We start from the raw sequence: 26,110 nt of genomic DNA on the forward strand, positions 1-26,110 counted from the left end.
GATCTTAATGGTCCCTTCTGACCTTAAAGTCTATGAGTCTGGGAGTTTAAACAGATGAATAAAAAAGAGAAGGCTGGACTGAGGAAGTTGAAAAGTAACCTGGAAATACAACCTAAAAATTGCTGTAATCACATAACTGTGGCGAATATTGCCATCTAATTAGCTTGTGACAGCAATCAGCAGAAAATATGTTAAAATCAACTTTAAAAAAGAAGTTTGCTAGAGATGCCTCAGAATGCATTGTTCTGGGATGTTGGAGATACAGATCCTGAATATTAAACTGAATTGTAATTGCCTTGATCCAATAGAACTGTATCAAGCCTATTTTCTATTTCATTCTATACAGAGGATTTAAACATTTCATTATTGTTATTATCAAAATACTAAATATAGAAGTTTAAAAATGCAGCATGGACAAAAAATGTAGGTCTTAAGCTACAAAAACACATTTATATTTATCGCTTTCAGTAGGCATGTTTTGATACAGCAGTCATTATTTATTGTGGGAACATGGATTAAACTATACTAGGCTTTCTGTACTTTCAAGAACTTCCACTGCTATCGCATTAAAATAACAAAGGGATAGTTGGGGACTTGGACATGGGAACTGAGTGAGGTGGTTGCCTATATCTATTCAACAGCAATATCAATTTCAATATCTTTATTGGCATTGTAATGGAAACCAGTTAATATATTAATACATCAAATACTTGCAGGTGTATGGCTGGGTAGCACTTGACTAGCCATGTGTGCATGCAAATACCCAATGCTGCATGCTCAGTCATGGCCTGGGTTTTGTGCTCTTCAGTCAGACACGCACAATTCAGTGTGCACAGAAATATGTGAACAATACAGTAGGTTAGAAAACTCACATATTTCCTGTAAACAATTTTGTGGGGAAAAATCCCCTTTCAAAAAATGTTGACTAAAAGTTTTGGGGTTTTCTTGAAAGTTTCACTTCAAAATTAAAAGCTTTCATGTAGTTTCAATTCAAAATGACATTTCAAAAGGATACATTTTATTTCTCTTTGAAAGGTCAAAACTTAACTTTTTTTTCTTAAAATGTTTTTTTCAGGTTTTGGAAACTGGAAAAATTCAGTCTTCCATTTTTGGATGCTCTCTCCCTCCCCTTCCCCCCCCCCCCCCCGCTTTCTCTCCCTTTGTAAATTATTCCCCTTTTTTCCTCTGGAAAAAGGGGAGACAGTTAAACAAGTATGTGAATGTGTGGGAAAAGCACTTGTTATGATAATGAAAAAATAGTCTCAAAAGAGAAAGCTCAGTAGTTCATTTATTGGCTTGAACTCCATTCCCATCGAGAAGATTCTGTAGCATCAAGTACAGCTACTTTAGAGAGGCCCTTTGGCTACTGCTTCTACTATTTCTGTCATTTTTGCTGCTAGGTCATTGTGGAGCTGTTGAGCAAAATAACATTCTGTAGAGCATCAGCATGTCATTGTTTGTTGCCACCCTGGGAAATCCAGTGATACTGAACAACTGCAAGACAAAAAACTCTCTCTGTCTTCTACCTCCACTAAACAAACAGTACAAAGGACAACCTGTTCTAGAAAAGACATAATCCAGAGAACTTGAAGGTGTTACAAAAATAATAGATGTACTGGCCAACAAAGTGCTTGTGACTGTCTGCTCCCAGCCAAAACAATTTTCCAGCCCCAGCTACAGAGTAGGGCAGACCATGTGATTGTGACTAATGGGAGGGTGGGGTAGTGACTCTTGTTTAGGCCTGGAGCCTATTGTGCAACCACGGTACAATGCTATTTGAAAGAGGATTGCTATTAATGTGTCAAAGCCAGAGAGCTGAGAAATATTAATATAGTTTGGGCTCCCAAAGCCTTTACTTTTGTATTATATTCCTGCATCTTCCAGTTATTTCACCTTATGCAATGTATACAGGTACACTTTTAAGCCTTTCACGGAACAAGCCTGACTGGTACTGATGGAAGTGGTGTGCATGGAATCAAGCCACTAGGTGACCTAGAGATTGTAACATCACATTCTTCTTATTATTATTTATTATTTTAATATATATTATTTGTATTCCAGTAGTGCCTAGAAGTCCCCGAGGTCCCAGTCCCTTGGCCTAATGCAAGGTTGATGAGCCAATATTAAAAAAAAAAGATTTTGACTACAAAGAATTGACTTGCTTCTTTCCCCAATTTGTTGATATATATTTGCAGTTTCCTTCCACTGTGTGTGACATTTCTGTATGTTTCCTTCTGGAAATGCATCCTGCATTGCATTTGCCTATAAAATGCCTACACCAAAACCTTTGTTTCAATAAGACATTTATTGGATTTTATGATGAAAGGTGACAATTAAAACTGAACTAAAGCTTGATAACAATGGAGTGCAGTAGTTACCTTTTTTGCAGTTAATTGGTTAACATAGTTGGCCATAACTATGGTTTCAGGAACTGAGCATATGCATTATTTAACAGGCAATAACTGTTTTAAAAAAGACTGACAGTCCCAAATGTCTTCTCCCCATCCCCCAACCTCCCCAGCTATTGAAAAAACTATGGGAAGAGTTCCTTAGGGGCATGGAGAATGTCTACTGGGGCAGGATGTAGGCACAGGAGGACAGGAGATCATGCAGGAAGGCCTCTATTAGTAAATAAACTTCATTATCTATATTTTACAGGTAGGGAAACTGAGTTCCAGACAAGTTAAGGATCGGATTTTCAAATGCACCAAAACATTTGGGTGCACAAGTCCCAGTGAAAATCAGTGGGGCTTTTGCGCCCAAGTCACCTAGATACTGTTTTTTAAAACCATCCCTGCATGACATACCCAACTTTACTGAGCAAGTCAGTGCTGGAAAACAGGTCACTTAATTCCTAGTCCAACCTTTGCTCTGTCTATTGGATAATGATGCCTCCAGGATTTGTAATATAAATACAGATTTTCAGTTTCACAGTGCATCTCATTTGTATCTATAACTACTGTAACTCTGTTTGCAAATCTGATATTTGTGCTTACACATAGCCAGTTAGATGCTTGTTAGACTCTTTAAAAATGAGGCCTCAACTATTTGTTTGTGTATAGTCATATTCAAATATTCCCTTGAAGGTAAACTAACTGCTTGCATATGTTTGTGTTGTACCAATAAAAACTAGCAGGATCTTATTAAAGGGGAAAAGACATTTGTCACATTTATTGTAAATATTATAATAAAATAGAAGATAACAGCAAACAACATTGTTTGACTACTTATTCCTATGATTACTTATATATATATGTATATAGGTATATCCATTCACACAATCATTCATACAAGTTCTGCATAGATATTATAGTTACCAGCCTAAAGTTGCTTGTGACAGAATACTGGCCAGGTATCCTGTACACAAGAGTGGAGCCGAGTCCGTGTCAGGTGCACCTGATGTTCCTAGAAGCTGGCAGCAGAACCGTTGACTCAAAGTCCTTATTCTTTAGAGTCCAGTTTTATAGGGATTTTTCCCTATGTTAGTTCATAGGAGTTGCTTCATTCTGCTGTTGCTAAATCAATCAGCAGATGGCTGGCTCCATTCTGTCAGATGCTTGTTTTTTCTTCCTTTGAGGTGTGGTGGGTCATCTGGTTGATCCCACTTGACACCTTCTTCAGCCAACACTGAATTCTTCAGACTGGTAACTCCCTAACCATTCAGTCACATACATTCTCTATCTTAATCACATCTATTTCACTGTCTCTTTACTCTTTGGGGTGTTACCAATTTATGTGAGACTCCCTGTCTTTTAGCAATCAAAGATAAAGTGAGGTGAAAACTTACAGAGGGTGGGGGTCTCTATTTATACACTATAACAGCTACTGTTTTGGCTTACTTAGAGTTAATTAATGTTTAACAAGTTTTATACAAAGTATTTCTTTGAGCAGGCTTCACACAGACACAGCTGGTGGCTTGCAGGTTAGAATCACAAATTTACTTTTAACATAAACCTTAAGTTATAAAGTATTAATTAACAATAAATCAATAAATCATTTCTCATATAAACCATGTTTAATATAAACCTTCTTTAATATCCCTACATTTGCATATACCAGACAGACTTAGAATAATTCATAAGCATCTAGTTTACATGTTCACACATTGTTGAGTATTCATGCTTATTGTTTCATATTTAGGGTCAGTTTAGAGTATTCATGCTTATAAAGTACTTCAATACCTTGAGTACACACTGTATGTGTGTATGTGCATGTGTATCTATAGTGAGCCTATAGCTTTGACTAATGACTACAAAGACATTTGACTAAGAGTTCAGATAATTCCTGATTAAAACTACTCACTGAAAATCTTTCAAGTTTCCCTGAAAAATTAGACAGGAAGCACCTAATTACAAGTAATGCTGGTTGTTCAAATTTGTGCATACATATTCACAAGTATTCTATCACCAATCCACAACTTTTCCTTTAAAATGTGCAATTTTTCACATGCAAACACTGGTGGCTGCAGTGCATACACTAGTCAAATGTTTCAGATGCTAGCTCTGTGAATGTAATGATTGTGGAAGTTTGGCTCATAAAAGTAACTAGAGTCAGGACATTGACACTCTCAGTAACTAAGGGATAATTTATTTCATTAAAATATGGCAATCAATTTGATAAAATGTTTTTGCCATCATTTACCTCTTTTATAAGTGTTACAACTTCTATGAGATGAATTCCAGTGTTGGATTGCAGGTGGTTGTAAAGAGAATGTTGAATATAGCAACTTACAGATATCTGTCAGCAGCTGAAAAAAGTCCAAGCTTATTTTCTTTGAAAGAGCCTGACTTTCTTTTTTTCTAATGAGTGCGGTGTTCCCAGTGGAGCCTCACTGATGCAAATCTGTCAGTGTAAATGCTTTGAGCTACAGTGGCAGCAAAGTCAACAAATAGCGAGATGACATTCAGAAAGAAAATACACCTGTTTCACACTGGTTGTGATAAACTGAGCAGTTGTTCTACAGTTGACAGGTTATTTCTGATTATGGCAATGTCAACTCAAAAAAACGTGTGTACACACACACACACACACACACACACCAACCAAAGGGTAGAGCTGTCAAATGACCAATTTTAGAATCCTGTTTACAAAAGTGGAAAGGAACTCTTAAAAAGCAAGTTTATTGAAAAAATAGTTTCTTCAGTTTGCAGCTCAGTCACAGTGTTAATGAGTACACTTCAGCCCAAATGAATACTTCCTGCACAAAGATAAGTAGAAAAGTGTGGGGGGGGACCCCAGTGAGATTTAATGCATAGTTTCTGATCTGTTCTCCCTTCTCTGGAGAAGGGAATGCTAGCCTGGTATGGAGAGGGCAAGGAATATGTCTTCTGAACGCCAACATTTTGTGCATGAAAGTCTGGCTTATAGATTTGCATCACAGTTTGAGGCTGCTAAATATTGGGTCCACATTGTGTATCTATTTTAATTCGTATATTAAAATTTAATGTAAACTATGAGCAGTATACATTTTGGGGGGAAAATAATTCTGTTAATTAGACAGTGTATTCAGTATCCAAGCTTTTGTGTGAATAGGAAGCAGGTTGAACAAGAAAAATATCAATGTTCCCCAGGGTTAGGAGACACATGACTTATTCTCATATTCTGGTATATCTCTGCTAATATAAAATAAATGTGGCACTAGTATTGCTCAAATGAACTAGCCTTCAGCACTACGCGGTCAGAGGTAATGGATACAGGATTTTGTACAAAATGCTGGAAATCTCATTCCAACAACCTAAGACTTACTGGGTTATAACCTTCAAAAGTCAATGTTTTGTAGTTTAAAATAGACTTTTGCTATTGGAAAAAATGAGCAATATTTTGATCTGCACATTTTCAGCAAAAAGTTGTTGAATTACAGCTGAAAAATTCCTATCTTATATTTGGAAAAATATTTTATGAGTGATCTACACTGATATTTAAAAAAAAAAGGCTTTGGAGTGATCAAAGGAACTTCTGGGATATAATTATGTTACAAAGAAAGCCGCTTCACTGAAAGTATTTCTTAGTGAACAAAAGTGTCATGGAGAGATAGCAGCAATTTCCATCAAAATAAACCAGAGAAATATAAATTACATTGACAAGGAACTGAATAACTCTGCCTTAGAAGGGATTTTACAGATACAGGATCACTATCAAGTACACTAAACCCTGACTGAGAAAGCTGATTGTGCTATATATCCCACATGCACAACAACTTGCGCAGAGTTATATCAGGCACTTCAGATCCAAGAGTGGATAGAGAGCAAATAAATATATACAGAATGATGAACTTATCTCTGCCTTTCATATAAGAACAATTCTTTATGCAGTTTTACATTACTGTATCTTAAAACTGTATGCTCATTTGAATATTTGTTACTTAGCAATGAGAATGTGTGCAAATAGATGATGTCAAGATTGGTACCAAAACTGCAAAATCCATGTCATTCCTTGTATGTTTTTAAATCAAAACAAATTATTCAATTGTTCCTTTATTTATAAAAGGAAAAAAATCACATACTGCTTATCTAGGCAAAACTCCCACTGAAGTCAATGAGACTGAAAAGGCTCAGAGTTGGATGCTTGGAGCAAGATACTGATATCAATAGACTGACACCTACATAAGTGACCTAAGTGCACCCACAACACTTGATGACTTCAGCTTTTGGAATCAATCTTTTAAATGTTGGCCTGAGTGCCCAGTGTTGCCTGCCATTGTGAGTCTAGGAAGAAAGAGTCAAAAAGTCTCACAGGAAGCCAAAGTGAGGGACAGAGCAAATATAACATGTTCCTATCATCCTAAGATACCTCAGATGCAGCTCTACATGGGCAGGGCTCCACAGAACACAAAAAGAATGTTTGATAGAGCAGGTAGATAATAAGGGGGCAAATATTTACAAAAATATTTTGAACCTTTTCCCCATTGTTGTCGAGTGAATTAAAGTGAATGTATGATAAGGCCCGCCCATGGCAGCAAAGCTAGTCAGTGGATAAGGGAGCAGTTTCTCTGCAGTGCTGGAACTTTCTTCCCATGTCCATGAGATTGGGATTGCTGGCCTCATCTCTTAGTTGGTCCACAAACTAAAGGAAAGTCTGCAAGATTCACCTCATTGAGTTTCTGAGCTTTGGTCCCATATTGCAGCTTTTTCAGCTTTCAACCTAATCTCATAAAGCTGACAAAAATTAGAAAAGGTTCTTCTTTTTTCCTTATGTCTTTGTGGTTTTCATTATTTAGAATCCTGAAATACTTTGTTGATAGAACATTTTCCTTTTGATCATTTACTCCCTCAAGGAAGTACCTCACAAAAGAAGTACCCAAAGAAGTGGACAATGAGCTTTTATAACATGGTTCACAAAATGATATGTTTAGTTATACTTAATTATTTTTATCAGTAGTTGCCTTATTTACGAAAGAGGAATTTTCAGTCAAGCTGTAAGAAAGAGCAAATATATTCCATACTAGTGCCAATCAAATGCCCAGAAAGAGAAAGGTATTATAATCTAATTGTTTTGGGTTACTCCATGTCTAGCTAATAATGACATTTGAGGTCCCTACAATCTGACTTTACCTGTAATTCTATACAATGCCATAGAACTAGTCCTGATTTGGGAAAAACATCCCTATACATGACAGCACTTATGCATTTGCTTAAAGTAAACTTGTACATAATTCCCATTAAAGTAAATGGAACTTAAGCACTTTTAAATGCTTTTCTGAAATGGAGTCTGACTGACAAATTGGGGAAATCATTCTATCTATTTTCTCTAACAGCCCAACAAATATGTTGAAAATGTGCTTGATGTGTACAATAGCTATCAGGTCACAATAACAAACTGTGCTTAGAGTTTGGCAATCTGGTTGATAAAATATTCTGATGTGCCTAATCTTTCCCAGTTCATTAAGTCAAGTCTCAAAGTTTCTCTTTTACAGTATTTATGAACAGGGAGAGCACTGCCACATGTGTGTGTATTGTATCATTCCTGTCTTGATCAAAATACTGATGCCACACTGCTAGGAAATGAACTATTCATAAATAGAATATTTGTTTGTGATAGATGATAGGAGAAGGATTAAAATAAACATTCACTTGTTTTTTAAAATATATTTTATGTAGTTTTCCATACTGGGAAAAGTAGCTGGACTTGCAAAGTGGACAATGAAACATGCAGAAAGAACAACGGGAGTGGGACCTGACCTGTGTGTCAGGGATGGTCGGGGGGTGGGGTCTGAGTATAACTGCCCCAGGAGAAAGAATTGTATTCAAACACCAAAATCAATGGTTGTCAAAATGCATTGGTAAGCATGGTATAACTTCATAATTTGAAACACAAGACGACAACCACGGTGCTTGCCACTAGATCATACAATAATTCCATGCTGGCACTATGGTGAGCATCAATCTTCTGAAAACATGAGGAGTTTTGCCCTTTTTGATCCAAAGAAAGAGACAGCAATACAGTCTCTCATCTTCATACATTCACTCCTCTCCCCTTCTTGTCATCTAGTTGGCTAATTTGAATACACAGATGTTTGCAGAAAGAATAGACTTTAATTAAGAGGTGAAATACAGAAAAGTGTGTAGTATCTGGTGTGCCTGGCAAGTACTCTAATTAAATAAGCTATTTTTTTAAACAAAAGCCCTAGTATGATTGAATCTTTGTTCTTGCATTTATAGAATTATAGAAGTACCTTTATCAAACTGACTTGTCAGGTCATTCCTGGATTTGTGATCCAATTTTGTATTCATCTTTGTGAGCTGTAATTCAGAACCCTTGTGTAAAGACCTAGGAATAGGAAGAATTATATAATGTAACTTTTCAGGATACACTGCCTTAGAAAGAGAGAGAGAGAGTCAATGAACCAGGAACACATTTTTCTGGGAAAATATTTTTATTTTAAAACAGTTATAGTGAGTCATTAATGGTGATGGTTGGATGCTTTTCATTGAATATGTTATTCAGCTGAATATAATTATATTCATCACATTTATTATTGATGGGTATTTTTTTCCAACACTCAACCAGTTCTAACCACTGGCACTTTTCAAGACTGAGAGGATGGAATGGAAAACAAATGCATAAGGGGTGTGAACTCAGATAAACAGACTCTTTGTTTTATTTCACCAAATATTTGTGTGAAATTTTTTGAAGTAGTGAGGTCTTGGGACTATCACTGAAATCAGTGGTATTACTCACAGGAGTAAGAGCTGCAGGATTCTGCCCCAGTGGACAATAGGATAAACTCCTTTTCTGATACAGCTTCCATGCTTTTCTTTTTCTTTTTTTCTTCAAGGAGTGGGAGTAATTTACACTCTGTTTTTCAAATATACTCAATATAGATCCAACAATATAGATCCAACAATAATGGCCTTTGGGTAGGCCCAACTTTATAAACACTCCAAGTACCAAGCTCCTTTAAAACAAATGGAAGTTCCACATGTGGGGCTTTTGTAGGACTAGGTAATGCATGTAGAGCTAGTCAAAGTTTTGTGAATTTTGACATTTTGATTAAATTTCAAATATCAAAATTTGAAAAACGAATGGGGAAGAACTTGACAAAATTTGTGAATCTCCCACCCTTTTCCTGTTTTCTGTACAGCTGCTAGAAATTTTTCAAATATTAAGCTTTGAACGTGGGACATTTTCAAAATTTGAAAAAAGAAGGAAAATGATTCCTCCACCACATTCCCTGCCTTTTTATGTACCAGTTCCAGTTTGATGTTTATGGAGGACCAACCCATAGCATTGAATCATGCCCTTGGTTCCCACTTAAAATAATCCAGCAGATTAAAGCAGAGGTGAAGTGTCCCAGTGTATTTTTATGTATTTATAATGAGGCATCACCTAAAGGCCAGAGCTCCATTGTGGATGACACTGTACAAACATAACAGAGACAATCCCTGCCCTGCAGACCTTGCTATGTATAAATGTTGCTCTGTGCAACGTCAAGGATGAACAAGCTGCTGGAACTCGCTCCTCACCTGAGTCCAGAATAATTCAAGTTTCGTGACCTGCTGGCACACTGGAAAACATCTCTTTTGTAGGGTTTTTTGAGAGAGGTTAGGGTATGCTTCCCACAATGATTAAGTGTGCAAAGATATTTCTGTGGATCTGCCTGGCTGAAATGATTACTTTAATGCCACTGGCATTCTAACGTATTATTAGTAGTTCAATGTTTGTTGTGTCTTTTGCTTTTTGGATAACAAACATAATATGAAGGGATCACCCAGGCACAGTGAAGTCTGAATAACTCTGTTCATTAGCTGTACATGACATAAAAGGCCCCTCTCTCTCTCTCTCTCTTTCTCTCTCTCTCAGGCTGCTCTGGCAGGACTTTGATGGCTTTTGAAACACAGAAGAGAGAGAAGGTCACTAGAGGGTTCAGAAATTCTTTAAAAGGATGCTACCCATTCCTTGTATGCTACAAAACGAAAACTCAAAATCTGAACTTCCCTATGCTTTAAGAAAGTACAGATCCACCTGATTTTTATTTCTTGGGCCTATATTCAATTTTCTACAAAAGAGAAAAATCTGTAAAAGTCTGGTCAGACAAGGAGCAGTATCGACAGGTTCTAAGGATAGAACATGGGTCCTCAAAATCCATGTGTCTCCTCACAGGACTGTCTCCAGTATTACAGCCCGGGAGCTGCTTCCTGATCCTGCCTGGAGGTGTCCCCAGTTTAGTGATTCTGCTTTATTAGGGTGCTGCATAAGTGAGGCTTCACCAAAGTCCACTCAGCTCTGCTCTGGTCCCCTGCATCACAACAGACTCCTCCATAACACCTCTCGCCATGAAATCCTCAGTTTGAGTCATGTCTGGCCACAAAGTCCTAGCAAGAGGGGAAGACCTTTGATCAGGGTCCTGGCTTCTTGGAATTGAGCCCTCTGCCACAAGGCAAGAGCTCTTTTCACTCTCCAAACCTCTTGAGGAGCCCATTCCCCCTTCCCCCCCTCCAAGTTCATGCCTAATTGTGCTGACTCCTCAAGCATCACTATGGGAATTGTTGGTAGGTAGTCTATACAAATGAGGCTCCCTATGGCATCACTTTTCCCTTTTCACCAACAGAGTGACTAGAGATCCTTTTCCTTGTGGAGCTTCTGGCCATAGGGCTAATTCTATTAATACCCATACACCATTTCCACACATCAGATCTGATAAGGAATGCAGCAGAAGATGGACGCTATGTGGGGATATTGATGCTTGCTGGATTTTACTGTCTTTTGTCTGATATCTATATTCTTTGAATACTCATTTGTTTCTTTTTTCCAACTTGTGATTTTTTTTAAAACTACATTATAATAAGTCCAAAATCAGAAGTTGATTTAAGGATAACATTTCTAAGCCAGAGGAATGTGAATGAGACAGCAGGGGGCCAGATCCCAGGATAAGAGAGTTGCTGTACCCATTCTGGTTCACCCCAGTATAAAAAGGCTCTGGTGGTGTACAACTGGCATAGAAGTCACTCTCCTTCCCTGCTGCCAGTATAGTAGGGGGAAAGGGATGTGGCTAGTGCACCCCAGAGCCATGTTAATATTCAGCCAGGAGGGACCAAAATGCAGTGTTGCAACCCAGTGAAAGCCTTAGGGCTGCTCTAACGTGGAGCAGAGGGAATGGCCAGTACAGAACAGGTTCAGGGGCAGCACAGAGGTGAGGTGACTGACATTTGCACACCCCTCCCTGATTTGTGTTCTGTGCAGTTTGACCGCACCTGGGGATCTGGCCCAGAATTTCCCAAGGCTATCTCATCCTCATTAAAACAACAGAATTGACTGTACAGAAACTGCAGTTGGGGCTGGATTGTGCATCTGGCACAGATTCAGGTGCAGGAGGGCAGTGTGGGGCCACGTGACCATCAGGGAGAACACTGGGAAAGAGCTGTACTTTAAGCAGCACAATCTTTCTCTCAAACCTCACCAGAGTGCACAGGGGAGGCACACTTTGCACCATTCTTTGGATTTATCCAGGTTGTTTCACCACAGACTTACTGTGTGACCTTGGGCAACTCACTCAGCCACTCTGTGCCTTAGTTCTCCATCTCTAAAATGAGGATAACCTCTCGGGGTTGGGGCTGTGGGAGGGGTGTGTTGTGAGGCTAAATACATTAAAGATTGTGAACTGCATTGAGAACTGCTGATGAAAAACACTAATATAAATGCTAGGTATTATTGTTTCTGCTCCTGCTGATATACTGGCTCTGCTCTGTCAGAACCCCACCTCCTTCCTGTTCCCTTTCTTGCAGTTTTCTCTGGGGAGGGAGGGAGATTATGTTCTTCAGTGGCAGCAGCCTCTGTTCAAATGTCACATAAAGGGACAGACTTATTACATGTTGCCCAACCCCTATGGGCCTATGCAAGGGCTGCTCACAATCTAGCTCATAATAATCTGTAATTAATAATAAAAATCACTGCTATTCTAGCCAAATCATTTTGTTCATTTCACCAAGGGTCTTATTTCTAGTAGTGGCCAGTTACTTGATACTTCAGAGAATAACACAAACCCCATAATGCCTCTAGTCAGTTGTGCAGTGTTCAATCTATTCTGAAAAATTCCTTCCTGATGTATCCCTGTGAACAATCAGATTACACCAGCATGCCGTTTGATTCCTCGTGCATAGCTCTATTGAAACAAATGGGAACTTGACAGAATTGGTTCCTCTATAAGTTACAGTTCTAGGTACTCTAGTCAAAATTCCATAGCCACGTTGATTCTCCATTGATGAAGAATCCAGTTTTCTGATCAAGAAATTATGCTAAAGTTCACTTTCTGTCCTTGTTGCCTATCTGAACTAAATAAGAACAATACTAAAACAAACAAGCACGTTTGAAGGTCAACATCAGTTTTTTAGATCATAACATTCATAAGCTGGTGAGTCAAGACAAATGAAAAGGTGAAATCCTGTGATGCACACAAGCCTTGCAGCAATATAACTGGGTTGTTTCTGATCTGTAAAGGATCTTGATATTCTTTAATGGAACTATGGAACTACTGCACTCTTGGTAAGAGATTAAGCCATAGGTGAGGAAGCTGCAATGCAAAATGAAAACAGGAGGTTAAAAAAGGGAATTAATCATCTTGTTTTTCTATTAAAAATTATTGTGGAAGATGTTTTTATGAATTGTTTGTCATCTGCTGCTCATCAGTTCCGGTCAAGTATATGATGAAACTATAAAGATCCAACAGCTTTGTATTTGCAACCTTGAGATTTTGCACATTTTAATATGCTACTACAACATGTAAAGAAACCCTAAGGAAATACAGTTATTTCAGACAGCTTTTGTTGTAGAAGGACTCACTTAATTCAAGGTCAGGGTAGTTGTTGCAAATCCTTGACCTTTGATGAGCAAGAAGAGGACCCGAGGACACTCTGTTTGTGTTAACTATTCACTTTCTTTTTCTTGCACATTCTTTAATCAGATGCTTTTATTCCAAGGATGAATTAAACATTTAGCGGGCAATGAACCATGCTGTTATTCATTGTAGGGGACAATGACATAGGACTAGCATTATTGTTTGTTAAATTAGCTCTTAATTTAACCATCTTAAAAGACTTTCCACAAAAAGAGTTGAGGGTAGCTAATAAAACAATTCTTCCCTGGATCAGCCAAAAACTTATGAACAGGGAAAGCGAAACACCTAAAGCCTGTTGAATAAAATGCTCATGGAAGAGTAGGTTTAAATGAACTGTTTCCTAAACTGATCTGTAAACATTTTTGGTATTGAGAGCTTTCTTTTATGTTAAATGAATTAACATAACATTCAAATGTTTAAATGCAAATCAGAATTCTCTTTTATTGCTTTTGAGAGAAGGCAGCAGCCAATATTGTACTGCTGACCGGCATCTTACTTTTAATAAGAGAGGAAAAGGAAGGATATTCTTGTGATTAGTACACTGGAGTGGGACTTGAGAGATGTTGGTTCAATTCCTGCCGCTACCACAAATTTCCTGTGTGACCTTGGCTAAGTCAAATAGGCCATTACACACACTAGGAAAAAAGGTGTAAAATCCTAGTGTAGATAAAGTAAGCTGTAGTTTAAACATACTAGCTAACTGAAGAAAACCTTTGAATTTAGTTTGACCAAATAACACAATTGCCTTGTCTATACTAGGTTTTTGACACATTAGCTAACATGTTAAAATATCTCTTTCCCTTCCCCCCGAGAAGACTAGGTCTTAAACTCTCTGTGCCTCATTTCCCCATCTGTGAAATAGGGATACTAATGTTTTCTTTCTTTCAGACCTTTCTGAATGATACAGATTTGTCTCTCTACTGTGTCTGAACAGTACCTAGCATAGCAATATCCACTGGGGCCTCTAGCTGCTTATGTCATGCAAATAATTATTACTAATAATACTTCTAATAAAAGGCACCAATCCTGAATACATACACATGCTCAGTTTTACTCATATGTGTAGTCAATGGTTCTACTCATGTAGAGTAAAAATATTCATGTGTGTGTTTGCAGGATAAGTGCCTTAATAACAATATTAAATGACTAAGAAATAATATGTTCTAAATTCTGTCAGTATATAAAGTTACACGATGGAAAACTTCCCTTGACAGGTTGTTCTTCAGCTTTCAATATGCTTGTGAAACATGTAGGTCAAAAGTTAGGCAAGATGGTAAAAAAATAACCACTTAGAAATCACTTCTCCCACACAAGCAGGTGCATAAACCAACAGGCATAGGGGGAAAGCATTTGCTGAATCCTAAAATGTGACTTTGCATCTTAAAACAAACAAACAAACAAAGTAGTGCAAGCGCTTCTATGCCAAAAAGAACTATTGATATTAACACTACCTCCTCTGCAAAAATACTGCACAAAGAAACAAACAAGCAAACAAAAAATACAGGAAATTGCAGGGATGTACTAAATTCCTACTCCTTCAAACTGAGCATTGTCATTAGCCTTCTTTGTATCGGCTACTGTGGAGAGCAAGCAGGGCCGGCTCCAGGGGTTTTGCTGCCCCAAGCAGCCAAAAAAAAAAAAAAAAGCCGCGATCACGATCTGCAGCAATTCAGCGGGAGGTCCTTCGCGTCGAGTGGGAGTGAGGGACCCTCTGCCGAATTGCCGCCGAATACCTGAAAGTGCCGCCCCACTCCGGAGTGGCCGCCCCAAACACCTGGAGCCGGCCCTGAGAACAAGCATCTTCCTACAATTCACATCAAGGATTGGAGTAGCAAATTCTAACTGAAACGCATTCAGTTTCCCCTAAGAAAGCACCTATGAACATTTTTCTATCTGATAAGGATCTAATGACTTTACTATTATTTGCATTTTGGGGAGTATATGCGGGAATCTTCATGAGGGAACATGAGGCTAGAATCAGGCAAAATGCTGGTAAGGTACTATCCAAATTTATCTACATGGCACATCATTCCCAGTTTGAACCTCCTTAGGTTAGATGTTTTGCATTATTTATTTTGAGAGGCTCATGTGGTTCTCAAAACTAGTTTGCAAAAAGAAAAGAAAAAAAATCCAAATTAAATGGTATAAATCTTAAAAAAAAAAAAAAGTGCATGGCTAAATTCAGCCACCAGGTAATCTTCCTGCTTGTAGCTTTTGTCCTCCCATCTTCTCACCTCCCAGTGTTTTTCACCATCCCTTATTACAAATTAATCTTTCCATTGACTCCAATGGGCTATGGAGCCGGCCCTCTGTCTTGTTTTAATACTTAGGCCCTGATCCTGCAAAATGATGTGTTAGTGGGAACCACTTAGACCTGCTGGACTGAGTGGAACTCTCATGATGGGTAAGGGAGATTCCCCCCTGACAGTTTGCAGGATCCTTTGATTGTAAACTCTTTGGGGCAGACACTTTGGCCAGGTGAATGGTAGAAAGTTTGGCAGACATAGCAATGTTGGTTAAGGATGTGATTTTTGCCACATCTCTAGGCCAGCAAAAGTCCTGGTGCAGATGCAGTTATATCAAGACAAAAGGGCTGTTGCTGGTAGAGCTTATTTTCCTCACCAGTAGAAGCTGCTTCTGTGCTAGGAGGATTTTGTCAGTATCACTATACTAGCAAAACTTTTAAGCGTAGTCCAGGCCATTAGGTCAGCTCCTCAGCCTCCACAGTTGGTGTATACTGCTGTACTTCCATTGGTATCCACGGAGCTACACCCATTTACTCTAGCTGAGGATCTCGCCTACGGTCTTTTACTTGTCCATAAACTCCATGCACACTCAGAGGTCTTGCCAACTGATGATACTAGTTAAAAATAATTTGCATTCAGAAGACTTTTTCCTGAAGTTTAGACTTGTGTTTTCATTAAGTAGAGTTATACCTGGCCTGGATTTGGCTTGTGATCTTTGCATGGGTTTATAATAAGGTAAAAAGTAAGAATAAAAGTGAAGGGGAAAAATCGTCTGTGTTATTTATACCATAGGTATAGATGTGAACAGTATTTTGCAGGAAAATCCCTTACCTAAGGAGTTCACAACCTAGAGGACCTAAATGAGCAATTTCTTGAACACCTTCAGCTCCCTTTGACATTAATGGGAGCTGAGGGTGTTCAGTACCTGATAGGACTGGATGTTAAACTAGACAGATAATAAAGGGCCTCCACCACAAGAGAAAGTTATTACTTGTTCAAGGCTCAGGCATGACTGCCTGCTGCTGCCTTTCAACACACAGGAAAAAAGCAGCAGGGAACCTAGATGTAAGTACAAGCAAGAAAGGAGGACTAAGTCAGCCAGTGCTGGTGAGAAATGACGCATCAGTGCTAAATTACTGCTTGTGTCAGGAAGCCTATTGTTTTCCTCAGAAGAAGAAAAGATCCTTTGGCTTCTGTCTTTGTCAGCCACGCCCTCTGTGCAATAACTGCTTAGAATATGCAGAAAATTCAAAAGGGGGCTGAAAAATTCAAAAGATGCAAAAGGAGTGGCTGGAAGAAAGAAAGCAGTTGGAAAGGAGACAGGCTACACCTCTTACACCTCCATCCAATGGCATGTTTGACATGTCTTGGCCCAAGCCAGGGGTGCCGCTCTGAGACTTAATGAGAAGTGACACCATAGCATGAAAGAAAGGGAAGGAAGGGAAATAGCACGAGACAATGTTACCTTGTGCTGTGGAACATCAATATGCAAATTGTAACAGTATCTTGTGCAGACCTGTCTAAGCACAAACTATCACACATGTAAAAACACCAATATCAATGGCCACATCAAATGTATTCTCAGGTATTTTCATTTATTTGCTTTTGACATAGGTATGCTGTTCAAGTCGTTGCTGTGTTGTATTCTGATTGACAGTTCCACTTCTCCTTCAGCCCTCACAGAAAAATGCTTTCAATAGTCCCAGTTCTGAGAAAGTGAGCACATCCCAAGTCAGAGAACTGTGCCAGAATTTAGTGCTGAGGGAGTTCTGAGAGATGGAATCCAAAGCCCTTTGGGTCAAAGTGAAAGGAAACACCAAGACACTGGCTGCTGTTAGATATGGCATGGTCTGCTATTCCCCTCCTATGCTGAACTGAGGCCATACAGATCCTCGCTGTGTGTGGGCCTGCTGACCACATTCCTGGCATGCCCACATTTCTTCTCTCTACTGTGCATTGCATAGACCCACCACAGAGGTGTCTGTAATAAACATGGAGGTGCAGTGTTCCCCTGGGTGAGAGCTTCACAGCGTGTGTCACCAATACAGCTCTATGCTGGGTTGCTGTTGCCCTTTTTATGTCTTCATCAGATTGTCCACAAGGGGTTCTATGATAAGCACAGACTAGCTATAGCCTGCTGTCATATGCCAGCTCTTGAAGAAAAGGAACATACACATCACCCATGAAAATACAGCTGATATGATCATATCCAGTTCATTCAGATGCTCCCATGAGGTTTGTTTTGTTGAGAGACAAAGAGAGACACAGCAGTGATAAAATTAAGCACAGTCCAGATGTCAATCATACAACATTGATTTTCTTAGAATAGCTTTATTTTTTTAAATCTTAAATATATGATAAAAATGAAACTAGGGCAAAATACATCCTATATTTCCACTGGGTAAGAGGACGAAGCGCATGTGAGGTTTATAAGGGTCATTTCTCACTGAGATCAGTTTAGCACCGATTTAAGTCAGCAGGGAGATGTCCTTTCGGCTTGCCTGCAGGAGATGCTCCCAGTGGAGTATGAAGATCCTGATTCAAGCCTTGTCTTCAGTAATGGGCTGGATGCATGCTATGAGTCCTGCTGTTGGGTGGTGATGATGATTTACTATTTCTTCAGGGTGCTTAGTGCTGTAGGGATATAGGCACTCTGCAAACTGATTAAGGCCATATTAGTGTCTGGACAGCTGCTTGCAGACACAGCTGAGCAGGGAATGTTGATCATCTAGTCTGGTTTTTAGTCATGGGGTGCTGAGTGGAGCATCAACAGGCTGTTGGCTGGAAAATTAGTCTACTTCTGGGCATTGTTTTTAGCCAATGGCTCTCTTCAGCTTATATAACTATAATTATAATTCAATTTTATTTATTTATGCACTATAGACTTAATAAAGGGAGTTAGTGTTTACCTGGGAAGGGGATGCAGTTAACTCCCTGTACACAATCCGTTTTTTTACACTTTGGATTAATTTAGCCTAATTTCATTTTCCAAGTGTTGCTGTTGAGGAAGCATAGCGTGCAGTATATTTGTGTGCTTTGGCTCACCCTCACCCTGAGCTCTCAAGAGTGTTCACTGTTTGAAAATAAGGTCAGGCAGGTTCCTTCCAAATGATATAGTGCACTGCGCACTTTGATGGTTAAAAAGTAGTAGTTTCCAGTGTCCAACAGAGGACCACCCAGACATTCCTAAAACACATGGATCACTGATGTTTAATGAATGCATAGTAAATTTCAGAGCGTACAATTAAATGCGTATTTTCGTGCAAAGTCTTCTTGGCTGCATGTTAAAGGGCCCTTCATACAGTCTCTTCTTCTGTCTTTCCCTAAGAATAAAACCTGTGGAGTTTAAAAAGCGAAGGTTAAAGTCATCTACATTTCTGTTCTAGACTATCTGACTGGAAAAGGAAAAAGGAATGGGGAGAAAGGGATCAGAGAGTAGGAACTCCTGTGAAGAATTCTGTAGCCACATAATTTAACACCACTGGGCTGAGTTAATAATATTTCTTGTTTCAATGCTTTCAGCTCTGTGGTCTGTTTGCTGGCATAAGCACTGCTCCATTTATAATACAGACATTAAACCAGATTGCCTGGTTTAAAGACTAATAGATGCTGCATAACCTCTTCAGGGAGTCTACAGCTCAGTTGGCATCTGTAATCTTTTCACCTCTTGAGGTTCAGTGCAGAAAATCTGGTAAGGTAATTACTCTGGTTCCTGGCATGTCTGAACTATTTTGATGTCAGGGAAGCTGCATTTGGGTCCCAGAATGCACTTTCATATAAACAAACATCACTGTAATTGTTAGTCAGGGGTAAGATATTGGAAGACAAAGTGCAGTGCAGGTTGAATTTCAATTTGAGAGAGCTGTGTCAACTTGAATTAAATTTATACAGTACATTGATGTATGGGCAGTAAAATAACCTCTCATGTAAACAACCCTAGGGATAACTAGGAATATCTGCCTTTCATGGATAGTAGCTGCAGGGGGAAATCAGAACTACTTGAAACTACTGTTAAAAAAAACATTCTGATACTGACTTCATACTTCATAACATCGTGTTATGTTCCACTGATTTGTGTCCTCATGGTGTTATGTAGTGTGTAGGAGCCTAAGTTAAGGCCATGATGGGGATGATTCACTTAAGAATAAAAGTTTATTATTTTTATTTATTATTTGTATAGCAGTAGCACCTAGGAGTCCCAGTCATGGATCAGGTCTGTGCTGAATGAGGCACTTTACAAACACAGACCTTGTATTTGGAAGTCTATTTTCAACGTAATTAGCAAATAATGTTATTTACATAGTTCCTGATGTATATTAAGTACTTGACATACAAAGAGACAAGCATGCCTGCTCTGGGAGCTTACCATCTACAGTAAATAGACATGTGGGTGAAAGATAGGTGATGAGATTCAACCTATTTGTCTGGAGGAAGTTAAAAGAAAACTGTTCTGTAGGGACCAAATATATATGAGATACTGGCTATCGCCCCCTTTACATTCTAGCAGAATTATTTGGGATATGCTTGACGGAGCATCTTGTGCAATTTCTAATTACATAAGCTCTGATTAGAGTTAAGATGTGTTGGGGGAGGGGCAGATGGACTCAGCTAAAGAAAGAACTTTTTGTCTCTCAACTCACAAGTGATTCATTCTCTTTTAAAATGTGCTAGAACCTTTCACCTCTAAATAGAATTGGTCTCCGCCTCTTTCTGATAACTCTTTAAAATTTCCCAAATCCCTCAAACAACATACTTCTCAGTGATTGCTCTGCCGAATAGAATGTCTGGAGTTGGAGGTGAAAAATAAGAGTTCAACTTATCTTTTCCATCCCCCTGCCAATACCCACACTACATTTCTGTGTACTTTATCCAGTGACTCAAATAATGCAGCTTCTGCCACTTCCCTTGAGAGAGACTAAAAGGCTGATAAAACTCATTGTTTGGAATGTTTTTCTGATCTCAACCTTATATTTTTCTTTACTCATTTTCATCCCATTATTCCAGATTATATCCCTTTGCTTCCAGTGGTTCTAGTTCGTATGTCCAACAGAGATGGTGGTAGATCTAGTCTTGGTCTATTTCAGAAATATTTCAGAAATAGAAAACACACCAAGGTTTTTTCTTATGTCTTGTACAGTATCCTTTTTGAATCTGGTGCCACTTCTCAGGCTTGGATCCAGGGGCGGCTCCAGGCCCCAGCACGCCAAGCGTGTCCTTGGGGCGGCAAGCCACGGGGGGCGCTCTGCCAGCGCCGTGAGGGCGGCAGGCAGGCAGGCTGCCTTCGGCAGCGTGCTTGGGATGGCAAAATCCCTAGAGCCGCCCCTGCTTGGATCACACTTTGTTTAATAATTACACTGAAAAATGCTCATTCTAATTTAAAATAACATCTATTCTGCATTTAATTGAAAGGATGAATTGGGCAGGTAGATATGACTTGGTGGCACACGTGTAATACAAGAGAACATTCTGTAACAGTTGGTGTTCATTATCGCAATCACTTCTGTGCAAGAAAGAAACAATGAATTAGATTCAGAATGTCTGTTATTGCTCTGTCCTCCTCCCACTGCACCCTCTTCTGTACAGCCCCCAGGCAGGAGGACTCAGGAGACACAACTGCATGGAAGGTCTGGACTCAGAAGATACAACTGCATGTACCGTCCCCAGCCCCGCCCCTGCCCTTCCACAGAGCTGCGTCTCCTCCGAAAGGAGGTCCTTTCATGGATTGAGAACTGGTTAAAGGACAGGGAACAAAGGGTAGGAATTAATGGTAAATTCTCAGAATGGAGAGGGGTAACTAGTGGTGTTCCCCAAGGGTCAGTCCTAGGACCAATCCTATTCAATTTATTCATAAATGATCTGGAGAAAGGGGTAAACAGTGAGATGGCAAAGTTTGCAGATGATACTAAACTACTCAAGATAGTTAAGACCAAAGCAGATTGTGAAGAACTTCAAAAAGATCTCACAAAACTAAGTGATTGGGCAACAAAATGGCAAATGAAATTTAATGTGGATAAATGTAAAGTAATGCACATTGGAAAAAATAACCCCAACTATACATACAACATGATGGGGGCTAATTTAGCTACAACGAGTCAGGAAAAAGATCTTGGAGTTATCGTGGATAGTTCTCTGAAGATGTCCACGCAGTGTGCAGAGGCGGTCAAAAAAGCAAACAGGATGTTAGGAATCATTAAAAAGGGGATAGAGAATAAGACTGAGAATATATTATTGCCCTTATATAAATTCATGGTACGCCCACATCTCGAATACTGTGTACAGATGTGGTCTCCTCACCTCAAAAAAGATATTCTAGCACTAGAAAAGGTTCAGAAAAGAGCAACTAAAATGATTAGGGGTTTAGAGAGGGTCCCATATGAGGAAAGATTAAAGAGGCTAGGACTCTTCAGTTTGGAAAAGAGAAGACTAAGGGGGGACATGATAGAGGTATATAAAATCATGAGTGATGTTGAGAAAGTGGATAAGGAAAAGTTATTTACTTATTCCCATAATACAAGAACTAGGGGTCACCAAATGAAATTAATAGGCAGCAGGTTTAAAACAAATAAAAGGAAGTTCTTCTTCACGCAGCGCACAGTCAACTTGTGGAACTCCTTACCTGAGGAGGTTGTGAAGGCTAGGACTATAACAATGTTTAAAAGGGGACTGGATAAATTCATGGTGGCTAAGTCCATAAATGGCTATTAGCCAGGATGGGTAAGAATGGTGTCCCTAGCCTCTGTTCGTAAGAGGATGGAGATGGATGGCAGGAGAGAGATCACTTGATCATTGCCTGTTAGGTTCACTCCCTCAGGGGCACCTGGCATTGGCCACTGTCGGTAGACAGATACTGGGCTAGATGGACCTTTGTTCTGACCCGGTACGGCCTTTCTTATGTTCTTATGTACAGCAGCCCTCACTGTCTGTACCACACGCAGCCCCGCCACCTGCCCTTCCACGGAGCTGCGTCTCCTCCGTCTGTACAGCAGCCCTCACTGTCTGTACCGCACCCAGCCCCATCCTCAGGCAGGGCTGCTATATAGACGGAGAAGATGCAGCTCCATGGAAGGGCTGGGGCAGGGCTGGGGCAGGGCTGGGGGCGGGCTCCCCCTCTGTCTTTCCGGTACACTGTACCAGCTATAAATATCTTACTGGTACAGCATAGCAGATCGTACCACCGTACTTGCACCACTGCCTGGCAGGCTTTCCAGGGTCTATACAGACTCTGTAAGAAATCTGACCTCAAAGGTCTAAGGTTTGAGCCTACACCTCGGCTCAGGCTGCTTTGCACAGCTAAGGCAGCACAAAAGTAGCCAGAAAGAGGATTCCTTCCCCTCTGACCTAGGCAATCCTTAGAGGCTCCTGCACCCTTGGTGTTTTGCAGGGGAGGAGGCATGCCAGGAGTTAGGGTGTGCATGGTATTTTGCCAGATCTTCCACCACCAGACCCTCTGGTTGTAAGCAGCACAACTCAGATCAGCCTTGCAACTTTTCTCTGAGACATTGGGTCACTGAGCTACTTTATTTGACCCATTCACCATAAATTGACTAAGTTAACACTCAGAGAAGGCCAGGAGTGAGCCCTAATTTCAGATCCTTCCCCCAGCTACATAGTGTGTGTCACCTAATACCTCGAGAGGGGTTAGTTCCTATCACTCATCACAGATACTTCTGTGACAGGCACTATAGAAATGAATATATTAAAATAGCCTCTTTGAATAACTTTCTCTCATGATTTCAGTTGGTATTCATAGTCATATAACTGATCCTATTGTATTTGTTTTGCATTCAGTAAGGCAGCCATACTTTTTCAAATAGGATTTTGTTTATTTACCATTAGACAAATGAACCCTGGAAGTAATATAGGAAATTAATCCAGAAAATGCTTATGCTTTATATATTTTTCTGGTATTGCAAAGACAGCTTATCATAACATTGCCTGGGACTTGATTTGTTCTGAATCAAGCTTGAGATCTTTGAAGAGTGATGGTAATAAATTAAAGCATTGTCTGGCAATCTGGTTCATGTTTGTTCAGTGATGCTGAAGATGAGTTTATTTCAGTGTTCAACAATAACACATATATGTAGTGCCTGCAATTCTTTATCCTGGATTTTTAAGAAAATAAGAATATTATCATGCATCATCAACAAGCATGTGCTTAATTTTAAGCACAAGGATAGTCTCATTGACTGAACTGCTTTGCTGAATAGAGATGGAGTTAGATGCTCAAAGCTAATTATGTGCTTACCTGCTTTGCTGAACCAGAGCCTATTTTAGGAGTATTTCTAGAGAGGAAGTATACTTGTGATCTAAGACTGTTCTTAACATGAATTGTGTTATTTCATGGTGTTTTCTACATCTTTAGAAGCTTAAAAGTAGTTACCATCTTCTGGCTGTTTGGTGGAACTTGTAAAATGAGTTGGTGGTCTCAGTCTAATTTCTGATGGATATGTTACCATGTCTCAAAAGCCACTAAAGTTATTTTTGCCCTGTGGGACCTGTAGGCTGAAGACTAAACTGGAGTGGGGAAAGAACTGCCTTCTGACTTTTAGGAATGATTGCCCAGAGTGGTCTGAGACACATGGAAGGGGCAGCACGAGGAAGCTTGCATATGGAAGCTACTCATGTTGCTTTTATTTTGTGTATATATGCTGTGATCCTGAACTATTGAACTCAGGTGGAGAGATCCCATTAAATTCACTGGATCAGGCCCAAACAGGATTTCAGTATTCAGGAGCATAAATCCAGCCCCTTTTACCAAACCTTTTCCAAGGCATAAAAATTCAGTGTAAACTAACAATTACTGCCAAATATCCTTATCGCTTAATTGAATGCCTAAATCTGCTTAAATAAATTTAAGGTTAAGAGATGAAGAAACATAAACAAAGAATTGAAAGCTCCAACTTTAAGTTGTGCTGTTAGGAGGAGAACGCACAACATGTCTGACATCATGTATTATACTTCAATATCCCGGAACCAAATCCTGAGTTTCCAATTCACAGTCAAATTGTGCCTTGAAAGCAGAGCCCACATTAGGAACAATGTCTAGACTTGGATCACCCCAATGCTAGGCACAAACTAGCTTTCAGTTTTGATACAGTCCTTACAAAAGCGACTTCCCATTGACTTCAACTGCACTTCAAGCAGCTGCTGTATCAGCTCTAAAATCTATTCATTAGAACAAAGTACGCTATAACGCTTGTGTTTGCCAAGACCTCAATTCCCATGCCTTTCTGAGATCAGTCATGTTCCTTTAAAATTTAAATTCTTACTTTCTGTATTTTTTGCTTTAAAAAGGATTATGGCGGTACTGGGTGCAGAAAAATGTGAAAAAGCTCTCCATTTCCCTGCAGCCTGCCACTCAGCAGATGTAGCAAATGTTCTAATTCATTGACCTTGTGCATTTAATTTCTGTGAGCATTCATCTCAGCATGGCTTGAGATTTGTGTGCAACAACTCCTGAATTTAAAGTGTTGGTGGGTTTTTTGTGCATGTGCAATTTTCTAAGAGAAACATTCATATTCATTTTAACCGGTTTCATCTTGAGAAAGAGCAATCGAGATAAACCCTTATGTTTCACAAGTGCTGTGCTTTCAATGTCTTGCTACTTGATCAGTAGATACACTTAAGAGTGTTACTGAGAAAGAACTTATCAGGTTTTTTCCAAGAAAGCCTCTGTAAGATCTATTTAGGATGGAAGAATACTGGGTCAGATGATTTGGGGATGAAATTTAAGCTGTTGGTTTTGACCTATGAAGCACTAAATGATTTGGGTCATGTCCACAGTAGAAACCACCCATAGCATTAGAGAAGCCTATTGAGTATGACTCAGCTAACTAGCTATTGTCTGAACTCAATATTAATCAAGTATCACCCCTTTTGACCCTACCAGTTAGTCAATATTTGAGGTCTTGCAAGTTGTTTCCATTAGGAGGAGAAATTGATGGAGTTGGGTGTTTCTTTGATGCAGTCTCTTTTAAATAAAATATTATATATGAAGTCCTGTTTTCCTGACAACAATAGGAAGAAAACAGCAGGAGACAGTTTCTGGTTTGGGGTTTTTTTTTTGCTCACAGTTCTAAGCCTGTTCTGACACAGAATAATCAAGATGCTTGCATTACACCATTTAGTGGTATAAATAAGGGAAGAAACAGTGGGTAAGATACATAGTTCCAGTTTTTCTTTCTGGAGTACTTTGTGTGCCTGGAGCCAGATGGGGAGATTCCAGTGGCTGGGTCAGAATCATCTGGATATTGTGAGAGAAGGTGATGTGAGGGAGGGAGGTGGAGCAGCACTAGGCCTGTTATTAACTGTTTGAAAATATTTAGGTGATTTCCATTATGAGCAAGCAGCCTGGAAGGACACACCCACAGTCACTCCATCAGAGTGGAACCAATGGGATCTCAAGAGGATGGGGAGGAGTTTAGAAATAGAATGAGTGGAAGCCAGCCAGCCTGAAGAATTCAGTTGTTGGAGTTAAGCTGCAGGCTTGCTCACCCCCTTGGAAAGAAGAAGAAGAAGAGGACTAGAATTTGTT

The sequence above is a fragment of the Mauremys mutica genome, chromosome 6, assembly GCF_020497125.1.
Source record: "Mauremys mutica isolate MM-2020 ecotype Southern chromosome 6, ASM2049712v1, whole genome shotgun sequence".
In the NCBI taxonomy this organism is placed as follows: Eukaryota; Metazoa; Chordata; order Testudines; family Geoemydidae; genus Mauremys; species Mauremys mutica.